The sequence below is a fragment of the Saccostrea echinata genome, unplaced genomic scaffold (genome assembly GCF_033153115.1).
Source record: "Saccostrea echinata isolate AGI-Se365-2 ecotype Australia unplaced genomic scaffold, CSIRO_AGI_Sech_v1 ptg000042l, whole genome shotgun sequence".
NCBI lineage: Eukaryota > Metazoa > Mollusca > Bivalvia > Ostreida > Ostreidae > Saccostrea > Saccostrea echinata.
Genome location: NW_026889791.1, coordinates 3,431,890 through 3,453,332, shown reverse-complemented (window position 1 = coordinate 3,453,332; position 21,443 = coordinate 3,431,890).

Here is a 21,443-nt window from a genome sequence, read left to right as displayed (position 1 = left end):
AACCTTTTTTTTTGTAATGTCGGAGTCCGGAAAGGGGAAAGCTTTTCCCCTTTTTAGGTCACCTGAGTAAACTCAGGTGACCTATTGCTATCCGTTTTTGTCCGTCGTCGTACGTCGTTCGTCGGTCGTAAACTTTTGAACATTTTCAGCTTCTTCTCTAGAACCAGCAAACCAATTTCAACCAATTTTGGCATATAGCATTTATGGGTGAAGGGGAACAAAAATTGTGAAATTCGTGGCCCCTGCCCCCCTGGGGCCTGAGGGGTGGGGCCAAAACCATCAAAATTAATGCAATCTTTAAAAATCTTCTTCTTTACTCCTGGACATCAAGCAGTCAAACTGTTGGCATGATTGTAATATGCATTGAGCCCTCTACCAAAATTGTGAAATTCATGGCCCCAGGGTCAGGGGTTCTGGTGCTAGGGCGGGGCTATATAGATCATATAGTGAAAGTGCATTATTTCTTTGAAAATCTTCTTCTTTACTCCTGGGTATTCTTTAAACAAATTAAATACATAGCTATGATAAGCAATGGTGACTCTAAAGAAATTGTGAAATTCATAGCCCCAGGGTCAGGGGTTCTGGTGCTAGGGCGGGGCTATATAGATCATATAGTGAAAGTGCATTATTTCTTTGAAAATCTTCTTCTCTTCTCCTGGATATTACTTAAACAAATACATGGTTATGATAAGCAAGGATGCCTCTTCCAAAATTGTGAATTTCATGACCCCTGGATCAGAGGTTCTGATATTAGGGCGGGGCTCTATTTATTATATAGTGAAAATGCATTAATGCTTTAAAAATCTTCTCTGCACCTGGGCATATCAGAGGCAAAAAGAGTAAAAGTTTTAATGAGGAAGGGTATTTTTACCAGATTTTTGAACATCAGAACCATTTGATCAAGTGTTCTGGTCCAGGCCAGGGCTCTATTAATTTGTATTCTACTGAGAGGAGTTATTCCCCTTTGCCACTTAATTACTTGTGATAATTAATCACTGTAAATAATGTACTTGAAAGGTTCATAGAATAAGAGAATTATGCAAGAATTTTTATTGTATAAGACAAAAAGTACTTTCATAGTTTTAATGATCAGGTAGACTTGTAAGTAACAGATAAATAAAAATGAGACAAAAATAATGTTCATCAAAGACCAAGAGAGGCCAATGTAAAAGATTTCAACAAAGAATTAAAAGAGTACAGAAGCACTGATTATAAGTTTGTTTATATACTGTCTGGTGAGAGTGATAAATGGGGAACAGATTAGAACCAAATTTATGTACTGTTAATGAACACTAGACTAATTATTTTGTTGATCCTGATCACCCTACTTTTCTTGCTTTTGGGCAACAAAGCTTCACCTTTCAGTTCATTTTATACTCTATGGATCCTCTAAATTGTTGTATTATACTCAGGTGACCGTTAAGGCCCTTGGGCCTCTTGTTAATTTTCCCTGTACATTAATGACCTTGAAAATTATCTCGTTGATAAAAATATAATTGGTTTACAAAGCCTTACTACTTCAATAGAAAATGAATTATGTATGTACTTGAAACTTCTTATACTTTTATATGCTGATGATACTGTCATTTTAGCAGAAACTCCTGATGATCTACAGAATGCTTTGAATGAATTTGAATGCTATTGTAGGGAGTGGAAATTGCAAGTTAATATTGACAAGACAAATATATTATTTTTTTCAAAATGTCCTTTATTCAAAAGAGAATTTTACTGCAATAACAAGAGTCTAGAATATGTAAAAGAATTTAGATATCTTGGTATTATTTTTCAAGATCTGGTTCCTTTCTAAAAACCAAGAAACATCTGTGTGACCAAGCCCAAAAGCAATGTATGGTGTAATCAGAAAAAATAGTCAATTCAACCTCCCTGTAACATGACAATTTGAATTGTTCGATAAAATGGTTGTACCAGTGTTACTCTAGGGTTGTGAAATCTGGGGTTTTGAAAACCTAGACATTATTGAACGTTTTCATTTGAAATTTTTGAAACATATACTTTACTTGAAAAGTAGTACTTCAAATTTTACGGTTCATGCTGAAACAGGACGCTTTCCATTATCTGTCCTGGTTTATTCCAGGATTGTTTCTTACTGGTGTAAATTAATTACTGTGGAATCATTTAAATTCGTTGGGGTCAATGTTCGTGGGAAAGCAAAATTATATTGGTTCGTGGGGATGTAATTTCGTGGGCAGCTCGTTTATTTGGTAGATTTGATTAATCAGTACGTTGATAAAATAATTGTTCGTGGGGATGTAAATTCGTTGGTAAGGGTTACCCACGAAATTCACGAACATTGATCCCCCACGAACAATGATGATTCCACAGTAACAGCCCCGGAAACAAAACTTCATGTTTTTTATATAAATATTTAATCTCTAATTCACAATCTGAAATTGGTAAGAATCCATGGATTGATTGTGTGCAACGTATTTTCGATTCTTGCGGACTATCTAATATTTGTAATGGACAGTTTTGTAACAGTCTTAATCAAGAATGGGTTACCACTGTTGTAAAGCAACGATTACAGGATCAATTTATACAAAAATGGCATGCTGACATTAATAGTTCATCCAAGGGTGTTGTGTATAAACTTTTTAAAATAAATTTTGAATGTGAAAAGTATTTAAGTATTTGGCCAAAAAGTTTAGAAAAATACTTGTAAAATCCGTACTTCTAATCACCGTCTACTAGTTGAACTGGGAAGGTGGGCAGGTATACCATTAAATGAAAGATTATGTACACTTTGTAAAACCAAACACGTTGCTGATGAATTCCATTTTATACTTGAATGCACTGCATTATCAAACATTAGGAAAAAGTATATTAATGAATACTACTTTATTAGACCAAATATACTTAAATTTTCTCAATTGATGACAAAACAAGATGCTAAGACACTGAAAAAACTCTGTACTTTTATATTAAAAATATATGATTTAGTCTGTCCTCCATGATTTTTTCCTCATTTATACCATTATTGTATTTATTATATGTATTTATCTTTTTTTCTTCTTTCTTTGTCCTCTTTCACTTTCATTTTCTGAATATGTATATCATATACTTGTACCTCTGACCTGAATTTATATGCTGTAAATATTTTTCATTGTACCATATATCAACATGGTTTTGAGTGAATAAATGAACTTGAACTTGAATGACGTATGTACTCATAATTATAAATATATTTATATACATAATTATATATTATTATATGACATTGCCGGTCGACATTTTCTGTTTAGCATTAAATCGACGATAATTCCGTAGTTATCAATTATACAGTAAATCGAAATTTACTTTTTAAAAATGTTTTATTATCTAGGCATTTATTTTATTATATACGACAGACTGATTTCATACACATTATGTACTTATAAATTATAAAGCCACTTTTTTTTTCTATCAATGCAGCTTCTTTATCGCACTGAAAAAAAAGGTAATTTGATGATTTCTAAAAGCGTCGTCAACGTACATGTATACAGGGGGCGTCAATTAATTTCTATTGTATGTTGTGTTGGATATCAGAAAACAATTTGTGTTTTGAATACCAGGAAGAACACTAAACAATTATTGTTTTAAAAATCAAGATACAGAAAAAAAAATCAAAGTTGTTGTAATTGAATATCACGAATCAGAAACAAACAAAACAATTGCTTTATTGAATATAACAAAACAGAACAAACTCAACAATTGACTGTTTTATTAAGTACAAAACAGAAACAAAATAAATAATGGTTACTGTATAACATTGAATATCACAAAAACAGAAGTTATAAACACAAATGCAACATTCTTGTATTGAATATATCATACCTGTACCAGAAACAAACACAACAATTGTTAAATTGTATATAACAAACCAGAAACAAACACAATAATTGTTATATTAAATTGTTATATTAAATATCACCAAACAGAAACAAACACAACAATTGTAATATTGAATATAACAAACCAGAAACAAATACAACTATTGTTATATTGAATATCACTAAACAGAAACAAACACAACAAATTGTTATATTGAATATTACTAAACAGAAACAAACAGCTATTGTTATATTGAATATCACTAAACAGAAACAAACACAACAATTGTTTCATTGAATATAATAAAACAAAAACAAACAATTGTTATATCAAAAATAAAATAAAATAAAATTAAAAAAAAAAAAAATTAAGAAAAAAACCCTGCACAATTAGCATTGTTTATCCTTGAATTCCATTTTCATTTCGGTCCAATATTTATAAAATCACCATCATTACTCGGGAAAACAATAATTGAAGAGGAAAAGGTGTGTGTGTGAGAATACTGCAGCCAAAAAATGAGAAGAAAGGGATCAACCAACCTTTAAGAGCCCTCTATACACTGCACACTAAGGAGTTCTGACTCTATCTAATTTTTATGCAATTAGAGAAAACCAGTCTCATACATGTAGCTGTCGATTTCAGAAATACTTGTTTAGTCAAGATTTGGTATCATTCGCAAGATCTTTTTTTTTTTAATTTTGGAATTTTTCTCACTGGTATTGATGTAAGATGATTGAATTGAAAAATATGATCGATCAAACGTACTCCTATTTCAGTTGTGCGAAGTGGATACCTAAAGGGTCACCGAGGGAGATTTCCGCCAAAGTCGAAACATGTCCTGTGCGACTTTCAAGAACTTTAAATTTCTTTAATATCGGAACAAGTTAAAAAAAATCAAATTATGTAGAGACACAAGGAAAGACCCAATATGCTCGGATTGTTTTGTCTGGAGCTTAGCAGATATTTTTGTACATTAAGATTTTATTTCATTTTTGATATTGGGAGATGGCAGTATGAATCCGATTGGGGAAAATCACACAGACGACTTAATGTTATCTATTCATGTCAATCCACGTGCGTGTTTTTGTAAAATTTGATTGATTGATTGTATATTGTTTTACGTCCCATTCGAGAATTTTTCACTCATATAGAGATGTCACCATATACCGGTGAAGGGCTTCAAATTTTGACCTTTACTCGGCACTCAGGGCCATTGAGCAGTGAGGGATCTTTATCGTGCCAACGCCTGCCGTGACACGGGGCCTCGGTTTTTAAGGTCTCATCCGAAGGACCCGCAACTTTCACTTCAAAGTGCCGAGCGCATGGCGAAGGAACAGTTGCTACCCATTTTTTATCGACTTAGGTCTGTCGCGGCCGAGATTCGAACTCACGACCTCCCGATCACGGAGCGAGCGCTCTATCGAATGAGCTACCGTGAACGGTTGTAAAATTTGGAGAACTTCGGCTTTTTCGCTAAAACGGATGAAACATGTTCATCCAATTATGGTATTTGGTATTTTTGTTTGAAGTTTAACAGACGTTGAAATTCAACCACCCCAGCCTCTAAGGCGGATGGAAACTCTCTGATTGTGAAATTAGGGTGACACTTATATTGTACACCATAAAGCATCATCAAACCTTGTTACTTGTTAGGATTGGAGAAAATTTAAACGTTTATAGAGATTGGCTATATTGTTTGGTCCTGACAGGTGTATTCTATGCCATTGTGTTGCATTTAGTCATATTAGTTCGTAAGGTCTTTCTTTGATTACATAATAATATATCATCAAATTATTTTTACACGTTTTTAGTTAAATTAACTAATTTATCATTATCATAAGTGGTAAGTTGAGATAAAACAGAGTTCTATTTATTTAAAAAAAATGAATTTCGTTAAGGAGGGATTCTGGACTGGCTTTTACTAAATAAAATATTAAAAGTATATTTGCATAAATGTCGTGTATATCGAGCTTGAAAAGTTGTGAATTGAAAAGTTCATGTTTTTCTTTCCTTCTTATAATTATTGTACAACTTGACATTGGTTAAAATCCAGAAATGACAATGATTATAATTAAGGGTCTTAAGTTTTAGAATGTATAAGACAAATATGATTTTGCGCACACAAACTAAATCTTGTTTGCTAAGCAATTAATCTATAGACAAGATTGAGTGAAAATTCGGCAAAATATATTTTCTTTCTCTCTCTTATTAAGCGATTGGTGGTTTCTGTTTAACAATGATATCATTTCGTATCTCCATATTACCTCTTTGCCATATATGTGAAAATAAGAAAAATTTTAGATATATGAAGCATTAGAAAAATAACCAATATTTCTTAAAAATTTCAGGAAATCGGAGGAAATTCGGATCAGCCAATATCTTTTTAAATTAATTATCTATCTCAGTTTTGTACTGTTTTCTATGCATCACAGGGGCTTGCCCCCGGATTGTAAAAAATATTATTTAAAAGAAAAATATCAAATACCAATTTCTAAAACAGATAATAGTTGGTATATGATTTTTTTAAAATAAAGATTTTTTAACACTCGGGAGCAAGATCCCGTGGATAGATCTTGCTTTTTCTTATCTTTTTATTCAAAAGGAAAAGCAGAAACTCTCATAAACGAAAGCTGAAATCCCTGAAGGGACAGATCGATTTCTCAATAAAGTAAAATGTAATTTGAGATCTCGAATTACACAATCCATTCCCACTGATTATCAATTCATTCTCTTGATTTAGAAAATCCGTTCTCTCAGATTGCAATTACTACGTTTTGGAGAATCCATTCCCTCGTACATGTATCAACTTATGCTTTTTCTTTTATTCTCTTATTTAAACAACCTGTTTTGAAATATTTTTTAAAAATTCAGTCAATGTATACTTATTTTAAAAAGTAAATAAATAAAACTCATACTTTAAACAATATATATTCTATTCAGTAAACTGAAGGTATTGGGCAACAGACATGCAATGCCTATAAATACCCTCTCCATAAAACACAGGACACATATTTACTTGCTTCACATTATTCTAAAATAATAATAATAAAAAAACTATTATAACTTTACTCGTACAAATGTAAGAGCACCAGTACATGTTTATGGTTTGAAAAAATGTTCGTGTAATTTTCTCAGATAGGACTGTAATATGTAATGATATGTAGAGTGTATACTACTCCATGTTCCATTCATTAAATACGTATTGTCATACCTGAGATGGACAAATAAATAACTGCAATCAGCAGCGACCTGGAGGATTAGTAAATAGTGCATCCAATTATATGAAAGAGATTGACAATCCGAGAAAACGGATTGCATAATTTGAGGTTTATTCTAACACTTTTTTGAGAATCCGCATGTCCCTTCATGGTTTCGTAATCACATGATTCATTTGGCTCGGCTCCAAAAATATTAATCCTTTTATAAAAGGAAAAGGAATATTGATCGTCAAAAAATTGAAATGGCCTTTGTCGCCGCGCTTCGAAAAAAACGAGATAATTGTAAAATTTCAACCAAATTAAACCAAGGTTTTATTGACGTATGTACTCAATATTTAGATATTTATATATATTATAAACATAATTATGTATTATTATATGATATTTCCGGTCGGCATTTTCTGTTTAGCATTAATCGACCACCCGTAATCCCATAGTTATCAGTTATACAGTGAATCGAAATTTCCCATTTTAATGGTTTATTATCTAGGTATGATTTATTGACATTTATTTTTTATTACACGACAGACTGATTTCACACACTTAGGGTTTTAATATATATATATATATATATATATATATATATATATATATATATATATATATATATATATATAGAAAGCACAAAGAAATTCACGTATATATAGAAAGCACAAAGAAATTCACGTTTATAAGGATACCCACTTCCGCCCAAACCCGGGGTTGAACTCTCAACCTACGGAATCTGTCTCCTAGCAGTACAGAACAGCGCGCTAGACCGCTCGGCCATCTAGGCAAGTCTGTTACAACGCACTTTGAAAAATTACGCACTTTGAAAAAAATTTCAAAGTGCGTTAAATTTGGGACCAAGTTAACGCACTTTGAAATAAAATTATTTCTTTTCAAAGTGTGTTAATATCGACCATATTGACGCACTTTGAAAAAGAAATGTGCACGGCTTGGTCAATATTCTTGCAAATTTTAGGTATGATAAATAATTATTTGAACCTGTTTGGATAACTTTTCGATGATGACGTCACTTCAGGATCTGAAATATAGACGTTTTAAAGATTTTTAGGGGTTGTCTAGTTCCCAAAGGTTCTAGATCTCATGAATGTAATACAAGGGAAATGAGTCTTTTAGTAATAATGGAAGAATGATTGTTTTGTAGCACGATTTCGTTTCTTTTTTTATTTCGTCTATAATAAGTTCTGTAGATGTAGGGTCGATTTATGACATAAATCATCCCATTTTTCTTAGGGGAAAAGGGAGCAATTATGATTTTTCCATTGAAAATCATTTTCCTGCAGAATATGATTTTTTTTATAGTTATTTGATAAGCATTTAGAAGATGAAAAAAAAATTGTTTATTCCCGCACATGATGATCTTTATATATATATATATATATATATATATATATATATATATATATATATATATATATATATATATATATATAGTTCTTTGATTAGTATTAAGAGGTATGAAAATTTTTTTTATATGCATTTTATATAAGTTGATTTTGTAAAGCTACTTTGGCCAAAGTATAGTTAGTTGGCTATTGTTGCTTAGTTCCCCGATATGGTCCCTGAACCTCTCTTCTTTAATATAATAGGGTGCGTTATTATTTTTTTTTTTTTCAGGAAAGCTATCTCTTTTTTTCATCTATTTTACGATAACTCATATTTATTGAGAGAAAGTATACCAATGTCATACTACGTTATTGTGAATACATATATTTGGGTAAGAAAGATAAAGAGTTAGGCTGAGGGACCTTCTACCTGTCTTCTCCTCGTTCTTGATAAGGGTAGATCAATTGATTCACCAGTTTTCGAAAGCAATATAACATAATAATGCTGTCTATGTCCAAATGTTTGTTTTATACATATTTTTTCAAAGTGAGTTAAGTGTCGCCATGGTAAAAAATATTGATGTACAGCCTTAACGCACTTTGAAAAAAAAAAAAAAATTCAAAGTGCGTTGATTTTGTCCCAAATTTAACGTATTTTGAAAAAAAATATTCAAAGTGCGTTGATTTTGTCCCAATTTTAACGCACTTTGAAAAAAAAAATTTCAAAGTGCGTATTTTTTTCATAGTGCGTTGCCACACAAGTCTAAAAACTTGCTTTAGATACCGATGGAATTCTCGCGGCGCTATCCTACACTACACGGTCACTGAGAATGGAAGTGAGATACAGTTATTTGGACACTAGTTTTATTAGAGGATCGTTACCGATACACATTGTAATGAATTAATTTTTATTTATAAAATGTGCTTTATAAACAAAAATTAATTTAGGTCTTTAAATGAAAATACACGTACAAAATTTACAGCTATTGAATATTGATAAAAAAAAGTAGGCCGCCGCCTCTTATAGTCCCCCTGGTACTACGGACCTGTCAATATTGGCGCAAGCCTACCACGACTTATTAAAAGATAACTTGCAGGATTCAAAAAAATTAAATAAATAATAATAATAATAATAAAACGAAATTGATAATGTTTATTGTATTAAACAAAATGAAACACCGATCAAACAATATACATTATAAACATATATATACATTGGAATATGATTCTGGAAACAAATTTTAACTGAAATAACTGTACAGATATTTCAATAATTAACAATCGAATATGTTCAGCTCATAACATTGAAGGGGAAATATGAAATCAAATTATGGAAAGGTTTTGTGAAAATGCAGATTTGAGACATTTGCAACTGTCGCACTTTCATCTAAACCTCATTGATCAATACATGTACATGTATATACACGTATCAATAAAATTTATAAATAAATTGAAAAAATGAAATCATGGAAAAAAGCAACACTATCAATTGTACAAAGACACTTGAGTCATGATAAATCAATGGACAATTAAATGACAATACAAAAATGATCTGAGGAAATATGTACACGTATGAAAATTCAATAGAAGTTTAATTATTACTAGTATGTCCTTAACATCAAAAAATTAAATACAGTGCAATACAAAAATGGGGAAAGGAAAAATGAGAAAATGATTGAGAATTCAATATGAATTCAAGCCAAATACGTCTTTACCCTATACTATTCACATGTATCACAAATACATGTAGTTATATCTACACCATTACTCCTTGAAACCAAACATCAATTATTACTTCGAGAAATTTTTGAAAACATAAATCTTTATAACAAAATTTATGTTTGCATCAACGTCAAAGGCGTACTGAAGGCAAAAAGAAGATGAAATCAATCTAAAATTATACACAACAAAAAGAAAAAAAATATCTATTTTTATTTATGCATAAACCATTAGAACATGGTATGAAAGTCGGTTAGCGTTTATTGAGATGACAAAAAAAAAATTCCACTTGATAGGAATGAAAAATAACCTATTGTACATTGTAGACCTATGATTGTAGTAGTATTATTCACTTTTGATTAATTAGGTGCATGGTCTACTTTTCCTACTAGTGGCTCCTGGGTATTTTTCAGGAAAAAACTCGATATTTTACACTATGCTCAATATTTTCTTATTTAAAAATATAACAAGTAACAAAGCTCTTTGGATAATGAAATAAAATAAGAAAGAAATAGTGCTACTAAATAAAAGAAAATTTGAAAAATTAACTTGATCACTGTACCATTCCGAATTTCCTTTGTTGATTTTCTAAATTTTACCTATATTTAATCTGATTTTAAAAAATCCGACTGATAGGAACTCTAAACTATTTATAACCTTAGTTTACTTTTACTGCTCTTATTCCGCTGATATTAAATTATATGAGGTCAGTGAACAAATTCTTGAGATATGTTGTCTGGAATATTTTGTTGTTGTTGTTGTTTTTTATATTTTTGATATTCTTCGTTGCATACCATTCAATTATTTGAAATAATACATGAGCAATGTCAATACAAAAATGATTTGAGGATTTACGTACACATATATGAAAATTGAAGTTTAATTATTACTAGTATTTCTTTAAAATCACAAAATTAAACACAGTGCAATACAAAAAAGGGGAAAGGAAAAATGAGAAAATGAATTCAATTAAGGAATAACTGTCTAATTTTTTGGATTCATGATGTGATCAATCGAGTGGCTTGCGTGATAATTTGCATAAACGCCGATTTTAAAGATAAAAAGATTAAAGATAATTTGCATAAACACCGATTTTAAAGATCATTTTTTCGTTACTTTGACACAGAAATTTATAATTTTTAATTTGATAACTCTGAAAATTCCGCTCCGCTCCCCCCTTTCTCTTCTAGATTCGCCTCTGAAAAAAATTAACCGCTTAATAATAGAAGAAAAAGAACAGTTTTTGTCGAGTTTTCACTCAAATTTGTCTATTGATTGATTGCTTAGCAAACAAAATTTTAGTTTGTGTGCAAAATCACATTTGTTTAATATATTCTAAAACTTAAGGCCCTTAAATATCTTTCATTTCGTTCAAAATAGCCTAAAAGACTTTGTGTAAAGAAAAAAATATATGAATTCATTACTCTGTAGTAAATTTGAATAGCAAAAGTTGTGATATTTTCCTACGTTGCTGTTCCATTAAAAAATAGTCCTTTCCTAAATTTTAAAATTTAGCAAATTTTAACGAAGTTAAAATTAAACTTCGTAAACCCTTTCTATGGCAAGTTGTGCAACTGTAAGAAAGAAAGAAAAAAAATCACATTTCAAGCTCAAATATAAGAGACATGTATGGATTTAAACTTTTAATATTTTATTTCAAGCAGAACCTAACCTGAATTCCTATTTAACAAAATTCATTTTTTTATAAATGGAACTATTTTTTATTTCAACTTACTACTTAAGATAATGAATATATATATATGTATTAATTAATTAGGTACATGTAAAAGTAATTTGATGATACATGTATATAATGTATATATAGATATTTATCAAAGGAAGACCTTACGAACTATAATGATATAGTGCAACACAGTGGCAAAGGATACACATTTCAGGAACCAAAAAAAATAGCCGATCTGTAAAAACGTTTAAATTTACTCTAATCCTAACAAGTAACAAGGTTCGATGATGCTTCATGGTGTACAAGTTATGTTCCAACCTAATTTTACAATCAGAGGTAGAGTTTGCTTTAAAAGCCAGGGAGGAGGACTGTGAATTTCAAAGTTTGTTCAAATCCAAACAAAAATACCGATTACCATACGTGGATGAACGTGTTTCATCCGTTTCAGAAAATAAGTTGAAGTTCTTCAAAGTTCAAAAGATGCAAGCGGATTGACATTAAGACGCCAGTCTGAAATAAATTTTTCATTCGGATTCATTCTGCCATCTCCCAATATCCTAAAAAAGGAATATACATGTAATCTTCGTGTACAAAAATATCTCCCCAACTCCAGAAAAAACAATCCGAGCCTATGGGGTCTCTCCTTGTATCTCTACATGAATTGTTAATGTGTTTTTTAAAAAACTTTTTTGGGTATCAAAGAAATTTCAGGTTCTTGAAGGTGACGAGTAGTACAGGGCATGTTTCGACTTTGACGGTAATCTCCCTCGGCGACCCTTCAGGAATCCACTTCGTACAACTGAAATAGGAATAATGAATGTGGATCGATCATAATATGCAATTAAATCATGTTACATCACTTCCAGAGAGGAACATTCCAAATTAAAAAAAAAAAATCATGCGAATGATGTCAAATCTTAACTACGACTTACGGACCATCAACAGACTACCAGTACATACCTTCCTTCGTCATTCCAACAGACAAACATTTCTGAAATCGACAGCTCTGACACCGATTTCTCCTCCCTTTGTCGATCATGCACTTCTTATCCCCGACACATACGTAATTAGGGCTCTTTTGAACTGTCCTCTATAACATGAGGAAAATAAAGCTAAATGGTTAGTTTCTTTTAAAATATATTCTTCATTCTTCATATTAATACTTCATTCAAATGAACAGACCAGAAGAGCCAATGCTATGGTTAAATGACAACTGTCCGTCTGTCTAGCTCATCGTGTGTAAGTAAGTACATTGTATTCTCAAAATGCAACCTCTCATTTTTTTTTTTTTTTTGCTGATTTCAATAAAAAGTAGATAGGATTATTGTTGTTTTTAACAGACGGTGTTTTCATAGTTACAAAAAAAAAATCAGTAAGATATCTTCAAAATGTTTTCTTCTTGTTTTGGCAAATTGAATAAAGCATCATCAATTATTTTTAGAATGAAAATAACACAAAGGTGGAAAATAATCAAGGCTTCGAATGGGAAACTGACCTTGAAGAATCCCTTGCAGCCCTCACAAGTCCTGACGCCGTAATGTTGACACTTGGCCTTATCCCCACAAACTGCACATAACAAGCTTTCACACTGCTCAATACTGTTATGATCAGACACACAGAGTTTGCGAGGGAGTGTTGTAGACTGCATGCTTGTTGTGCACCCTTGGCTGCAATACATGAAAAACACTATTTCAACATATCAATATCATTAATATAATTGGAGTCAGTAGAAAACACTTGGGATATACAATTTTAAATCAATGTAATTCAATTATCAAACAAAATATCAACGAATTAATTCACTGCGTTGTTCAAACTCTAGTCCTGATTAACACAACGAAATTTATTTCGATATGAAAAAAAGTTAGAAATATATTACAAAAACACTTGTATATGAATAAACTCAGTTGTGTAATTGACAACCGGGGGCAATAAACTCAAAACGCGAATTCACAATATAACAACTTTGTTAATCTTTATTTAATTCAAAATTTACAACAGTCGCGTATTTAAAAAATGAGTTTTAAAACGAATTATACAGAATATTTTCAAATACATAAAACTGAAAAGAACTCTAATAATCATAAAAGAAAGAGAAGTAGCAATTCTAAAATAAAAGATTGAATTGACAGAAAATGCATCTGATACATGTTTATTCAGTGTTTACATTTGCAAATGTTTCAGAGCGTAACAAATTTGTAAACCTGACAAAATATTCACCATACTAGAGCCTAAAAGAGGTAAGATTTCGGTACACATGTATGAATTATGAAGATGACGAACAGTAATCAAGCTAAATAGTCCACTGGGACAAATACAATTGGGAGCAGAGAAAACATGGACCTCTAAAAACAGTAGAGGTGGGATCAGTTGCTATTAAGGGGTAAGCATCCCCTGCCTACCGGTCACACCCACCGTGTGCTCCTTGTCATGATCGGACAAACGGAAAAATCCGTTGAAAATAATGGCCTAACAATTTGTATAAAAAACGTCAGTCAACTAAACGATAGCTAGACTGTATTTGCTAAAAGGTCATTGCATCGACCATAGAATTTGCGACAGATTTCTTTAATACTTCAGGTTTTTTTAAACTATAAAACTTTATTTTATATGTATTCGATATGTAATTTGTATTGTAGGACTATACTCCCTCTTTGTCAATTAATAATAATAAAAGAGCACGATTATCAAATAGTTAAGATACTTGATTTAGTACATAAATATTTTTTTTAAAAAGGGATGAAGTTAGAATAAGGAAATGTCATAAAAATGAAGTTTGGCGAGGAAATTGTTTTTTTGCATTACTAAATGATTATATTTCTGTGATAATGAGCTCGTTTGATTTCATTAATGGAAAGGTTATGACATTTTAACTTTCTTACCCTCCAGTTGGTTGTCTGGGAATTGTGTATCTCATGTCAAATGGTGTCATGGCCCTTTGATTACTGACGCCGAAGCTGTAGTTGTCGTGGATTCCCATATCATAGCCCTGTGAATCACTTCGTGATCGATCATCGATATATCGATTTTGCACTGTGTGCACAATGTTGCCATTGCTCTCGTAAGACTGGAAGTTGTTGTCTATCTTGTCAAGATCGAGGTACTCGGCCTTCTCTGAACCTTGGTTCTTCCAATTTCCGGATAAAATATCAGGTGTGTTTCCGGGATTTCCCCCGAACTGTTGTCGACAAGAGCTAGGAAACACTCTATATGAAGCTTCGTAAGACATTTCATCAATCTTCTGTTGGAAATTCATAAATTGAGTGGTGTCGTGTCCAAAGACGCCATTGCTCGTTCTGTCTCTGTAGTCGAATGTTGAAAGGCCACGAGAGTAGGTGTTTTGATTATGATCCCCGAATGAAACTGGAAATGCATTGTTCTGCAAAAGAAATCTTTCAAATACAACCCGTAGTAAGCAGTAAATATTATGAATGTCCATCGAATATGAGGTTATAAAAGTAAATTTGCTGAATCAGTTTACATTTTAAGTCATTAAAAAAATATAAAAATCTATTAGCTCCGAGAATGTTTTGCATATTAAATCGAGTATTCTATGTTTGTTGAGCTTTAGAAATTTTTAAATGACTTCCTCACGTGTAAAACTTAAAACCCATTTTATGTCATCATTTCTGCCCATATCTTGGACAAAAAAATTCTGAGAAAGGAATGTCAATATATCAAGTTTACTAAATAAAAATAGTGACCTTCTGTTTCCAACATTTCACAATGTGTACAGTGTAATTTGGCTCCAGTAAAAGATATATTAACCTATCCACGGAGGCCATGATTTTGAATGGATTGGAATCTACATCAGATGTTCCTTAATTTGCAGACTTGAATTAAAAAAATGTGATAATTTACTAAACTGAGCCTCATACTTGTTGATAGGGAGTATGTTCCCTTAAAAATTGCTTGGCAGATGTAATTTAAGAAAATCGGTAAAATTATTTTTCTGTGTTATAACAGTCTGGAACAGGGACGTACACTGTAGTTTTGTTCTTGAAAGGGAGGGGGCAGCCAGAGAAAAAAATCAACTTTCCTGAGAGAAAAAAAAACTTGCCCACTCGAAAATCCTATTTCGTAGGGGGTGGGGTGGGTGGGTGTAGGTTCCAACTTCTTTCAGTACCAAATTTTATTCAGACGCTACTACATTACCCTTAGTTGACTATACTCCAACAAAAAGGGGGGGAGGCAACCGGCCTTTCCATGAACATTTTCAATAGTAAAAAGTTATGTTTAGAAAAAAGTGCCCCCATACAATGTGCCTGTGGGGAGTTCTCCTACTTTCAATTTCATTTTCTGATGTTAACACAGAGAGACATGTTTTGCGGGAAAGCGAATCTGACATGCCACCTCGAGATTTTAACTAAGGAAAGACAACTTATATATATATACACTGAGTGGTATGGGAAACGTGAAGCTCACAGGATGAAATTACTCCATATAATCCACTGAAATGTTACTGAAAGGAATCTGTCAGTGACCTTTCAGTGGTTATGTGGTATGAGAAACTTAAAGTTCACAGAATGAAGTTACTCCAAATATCCACTGAAATGTTACTGAAAGGAGTTTCTTCTTGACCTTTCAGGGGTTATTCAGTGACCATTCCGTCGACTGAACGGTAGGTACATGTACATTTCAATGGCCTCTCAGTTATCTTTTTACTGTTTCTTTTTACTTAAAGGTGCTTGGACACCGATATGAAGTTAATATTTTCTCAAATTTTCTGTATAATTTCATGACTTATATGTCGCTTTAGCATTTCATACTAAAATATAATAAAAATCTTATTTCACCTCGAAGTTATTAAAACTTCAAATTCCTGGACTCGTTGGATTGACACATCCTTGCGCTTTCACATGTTTTAATTTTATTCTTAATACTTAAGAAAAGTGGCAATTTTGTTGTGTATTAATGAAAAATATTAAAACTATAACCCAGAAAATTCAGAGTAGAAATGTTCATAATATGTAATTACACATTTTCAGTATAAATTAACTTCCACTGATACTCAGAGAAATTCTGTGAATACAAATCACATACAGACTAATGCGGGAAATAATTGCATCATATTGGAAATTAAAAAAAAAGTATTACTTATTCAATATTGCAATTTCACTGATATTCTAGAATTAATATTATTTTGGATTTGATGCAAGAGTTTTTCAAGTTATGTTTGACTAAAAAAGGAAAGTTGAGGGGGAAAAGGGGATTATATTTCCAACTTTTTCGAAGGGAGGGGGATACGATTCGAACTTTTCCCACAACAGACACTGTAGGATTTAACTATACTGCAACAAAAATTGGGGGGGGGGGGGTAATTAGCCTTTGAAAACATTTTATTTCTAAATTAACAGTAAACGATAACGTTCGGAGAAAAGCCCCCCCCCCCCCACCCCCCCTGATAATTTGCCTGTGATGCTGGATAGACAATTCAGAACAGAAGTAAACTGCCAATCTGTTAACTCATAAATCGAACTTCTGCTGGATCCGGGTAATTAACACCGTAAGGCTAAACTTAGCTGCATAACTGTAGCGTTATGTTTTTATATTTTAGTCTTTGACCATAACCATAACGCTACAGTTTGGCAGCTAGGCTAAACTATAACTACTGTGTCATGTACGGAAAAAAAAGGAACTATGAACAAGGTTATAACTATAAACATGCATTGTCTTCCAAGTCCCGTATAAGTGGACAAATTACAATTGTACAAGATGTTCTACATGAAAGAAGAGGAAGGTTAATTTAAAAAAAGTCATTTTTTTAAAAAGAAATTTTTACGCAATTGATTCCTCGCTCATTTAAGGAATTTAAACAGAAATGTGGTAGAAAATTGTCCAATACTTTTAAAATTAACGATTTGCAAGCTGAAGTCATTTTTAAAAGATATTTTAATTAACGCAATTGATTCCTCGCTCATTTACGAAATTAAGCAGAAATGTGGTGGAAAAATTACCAAATACTTTAAAAAAGTTAACGATTTGCAATCTGAACAGACAAATCTGTGATGGCAAGGTAAACAGTTTTAATTCATTCTTTTTTTTTGGGGGGGGGGTACCTATGTCTGGATTGTCTTGAGAATTTCATTTGTTAGTTGTTGATTAATCCTTAGTGCTTTTCAGTGAACAAAGAGCAACTAGTTCAAGAAGATGGACGAACAAGGCGAGCGAAATGCCTATAGTGCTTCAAACATGAATTGAAAAATTAAATCTCAACTATAAAAAAATTTCTGTGATATTTCATCTAACATTAAAGTATATTTTATGCGAAATCTCCAAAATTTGCAAAAATCTCACAAAGATTGAAATTATTTGCCTTTGAAATAGCATACACACACTAAAGAGGGCTAAAAGGACCATTTTCTCATATTATAATATAATTTTTCACTATTAGTGGGTCTTCGCTCCATTTTTTTGAAAGTTTATCCTCAAAGTTTGCGTAAAAATGTACATTTTTTGGTTAACAAAATCATGGATCAAGGAACCACTATACCTTAAAAATACACTTTCATGACACAACATTTGCATCTTTCTAAGAAATACTTGAAGTCCATTTAGTCAAAGGTCATATCACAAAACATGATTTAAATGCCACTCTTCTCCAGGAGCTGTGTTGCATAGTGGTTAGCGTGTTAGTCTCAAAGGAAAATGATACTCAGCATATTTATTGCTATGGTTCGAACCCCACGAATACCACTTTTTTTAAACAGATTTGTTTTTCCTAAGAAAAGGTTGTTTATCATAATTTCATAAAATTCAATAGTGAGAACTTTACTCTAAATACTAAATTCACAAAATAAATATGGTTTTTAAATTTTTGAAGTTATAGGCTTTCTACACGCCTTGTTCACCCATCTCCTTTAAATCAATGAAGGTGTAATATATCAGATTTCATTAAATATTTTATGACTACATGTATATTACATGCATTTATTTTCTAAAATCCACCCTTTTAATTTTTGCGTATTTCTGGGTACGTTTATTAAAAAAAAAACCCGAAGATTTATGACCCTACTTACAACTACTGACTACTTTAAAATAATATAAACCACAGTGGCTTATGAAAGTTTTATTAGCCTTTTAGGCGCCAAAATGCTCAACATTTCAATAGAAAAAAAAGCATATTCATTGTTAAATGTGTAAAATCACAAGAAGTTTGCAAATGTACTTCATTCTTCATAAGAATTGGTTCCTATAATATTTCGCTCATGTACAAAGATGTAAAGCAAAAGTCATAACAAGTAATTAAATCAGTAGATTATTTTTTAAAAAAAATTACCTGCATTGTCTGATGATGCATCGCTGACAAATCCTTCCAAAAGTTTTACAAATTATAGCATATATATGAATAAAAGTCAAAACTGAACATCTAGAAAACTGCTCACATTCGTGCAATAACGAGTAATGGCTTTGTTTCTTGATTTCGGAAATGCAGCCACATGTAGATGATTGAAGATATGTATATGATAACCTACATAAGAACAAATTTCTTATAGGAAGATGTGACAGGTGATAATATCACGACTTATATCTCATTAACAGGTGTTAATTAATTTTTCGCCGATATTGGAAAATTAATGTTTAGAGTACCCAGCGTCACTTGTCAATAAGAACAATATCATTTAGTGTTAAACGGTTCTCCGTGACTTTTGTAAGGTTCCAAGAAGAAACTGGAACTACAAAACAGGATTAGTTTTAAGTCAACTGAATCACTCACTTGACCTATTTCTAACCTTTTTTTTCGTCTGCCGTCGTGCATTTTGCGTCAGTCTATTACTTTTTGAACGTTTTTTTAACTTCTCCGAACCAATTTCAAAGCACGTATGCAAACATTTTGAATTTCACAGCCTCTGCCTCCATGAGGACTGATGGATGTGGCCATGCTAAAACCATGAAAATTAATGCGATCTTCAAGAATCTTCCTCAATACAAGTAGTTGCAATATAAAGGCCCTTATTTTCAGGCCCAAGGCTTAGTGGGACAAAGTTGGTCATATACATGTATGATGCGATACATTTCACATAAAATCTTGTTCTTTACTCCTGGATTTTAAGGAACTAAAAAGTGTTCATTATTCTAATGAGCAATGTTCTTAACTTATATATATATATATATATATATATATATATATATATATATATATATAAATCGCAATCAAAAACCATATAAAACAAGATGTGTTTGTGAAACATTGATGCCCCCGTATGGCAACTCATAACAAAAGTTAAACTTTCTCAAACGCAAATCCAATATGTTGGTACCCAAAGTAAGGTCTTGTCTCGAGGAATATACATGTGAAATATGAAAATCCTAGCAGCAACCATTGAATAGATATGGAAAAGGTTAAAGTTTTTCAAAAGTAAGTCAAACATCAAGGTCAAGTTCAAATGGTCAAAATTAATGGTGCCCAAGGAAAGGCCTTCTCACAAGAAATACACATGTGAAATATAAAAGCCCTAGCACTAACCGTTCAAAAGTTATATCTAAGGTTAAAGTCTCTCAAAAGTAGGTCAAATTTCAAGGTCAAAGGGTCAAATTTGTTGATATCTAAAGTAAGGTTTTGTCACAAGGATTACATATGTGAAGTATGAAAGCCCTAACACCAATTATTCAAAAGTAATGGCCAAGGTTAAAGTTTTCCAAAAGTAGGTCGAACTCCAAGTTCAAGGTCAAAGATGTTGGTATCCAATGGAAGGTCTTGTTACAAGAATTACATATGGGAAGTATGAAAGCCCTACCACCAACTATTTAAAAGTTATGGTCAAGGTTAAAGTTTTTCAAAAGTAGGTCAAACTCCAAGGTCAAGGTTTTTTGGTATTCAAAGAAAGGCCTTGTCACAAGGATTACACATGTGAAGTAAGAGAGCCCTAGTACCAATTGTTCAAAAGTTATGGCCAAGGTTAACGTTTTTTCAAAGTAGGTCAAACTTGAAGGTCAAGGTCAAAGGGTTAAAGTTGTTGGTATCCAAAGAAAGGTCTTGTCACAAGGTACAGTAAAACTCGTTTAGTACGAACACGGATATAGCGAAGTTATTTTGGATCCTCAGTTGTATAAATTTAACGAATTCCTTTTACGGAAATAACGAATTACGGATATAATAATTTCACAGGTCACAGTTTTACTGTATAGCGAAGTAATTTCACAGGTCCAAGTGACTTCGTTATAACCGAGTTTTACTGTATACCCATATGAAGTTTGAAAGCCCTAGCACCAACTAATCAAAAGTTATGGCCAAGGTTAAAGTCTAAAAATTTTTTTTGCAGAAGTGGGTCAAACTCCAAGGTCAAATTTTATGGTACCCAAAGAAAAGCCTTGTCACTAGGAATACACATGTGAAATATGAAAGACATAGCTTCAACCAATCAAAAGTTATGGGCAAGGTTAAAGTTTTTGCGGACAAACAGACAGACAGACAGAAAAATGGACGGACAGGGCAAAAACTATATGCCCCCGAATCTTCGATTACGGGGGCATAAAAACAAAAATGCATTTGTGTAACCATTTTTATTGACATCAAACTAAAGTTTAGGAGCAGTACTGTTAAGTAACAAGTTAAGCCACGTTAAGGCTACTTTTAGTAAACATGGCAACACCATTCATTGAATTCAAAAACTTTATTAACAAATCATTTAACATATTGCACTAGTAAAATACAATATCTAT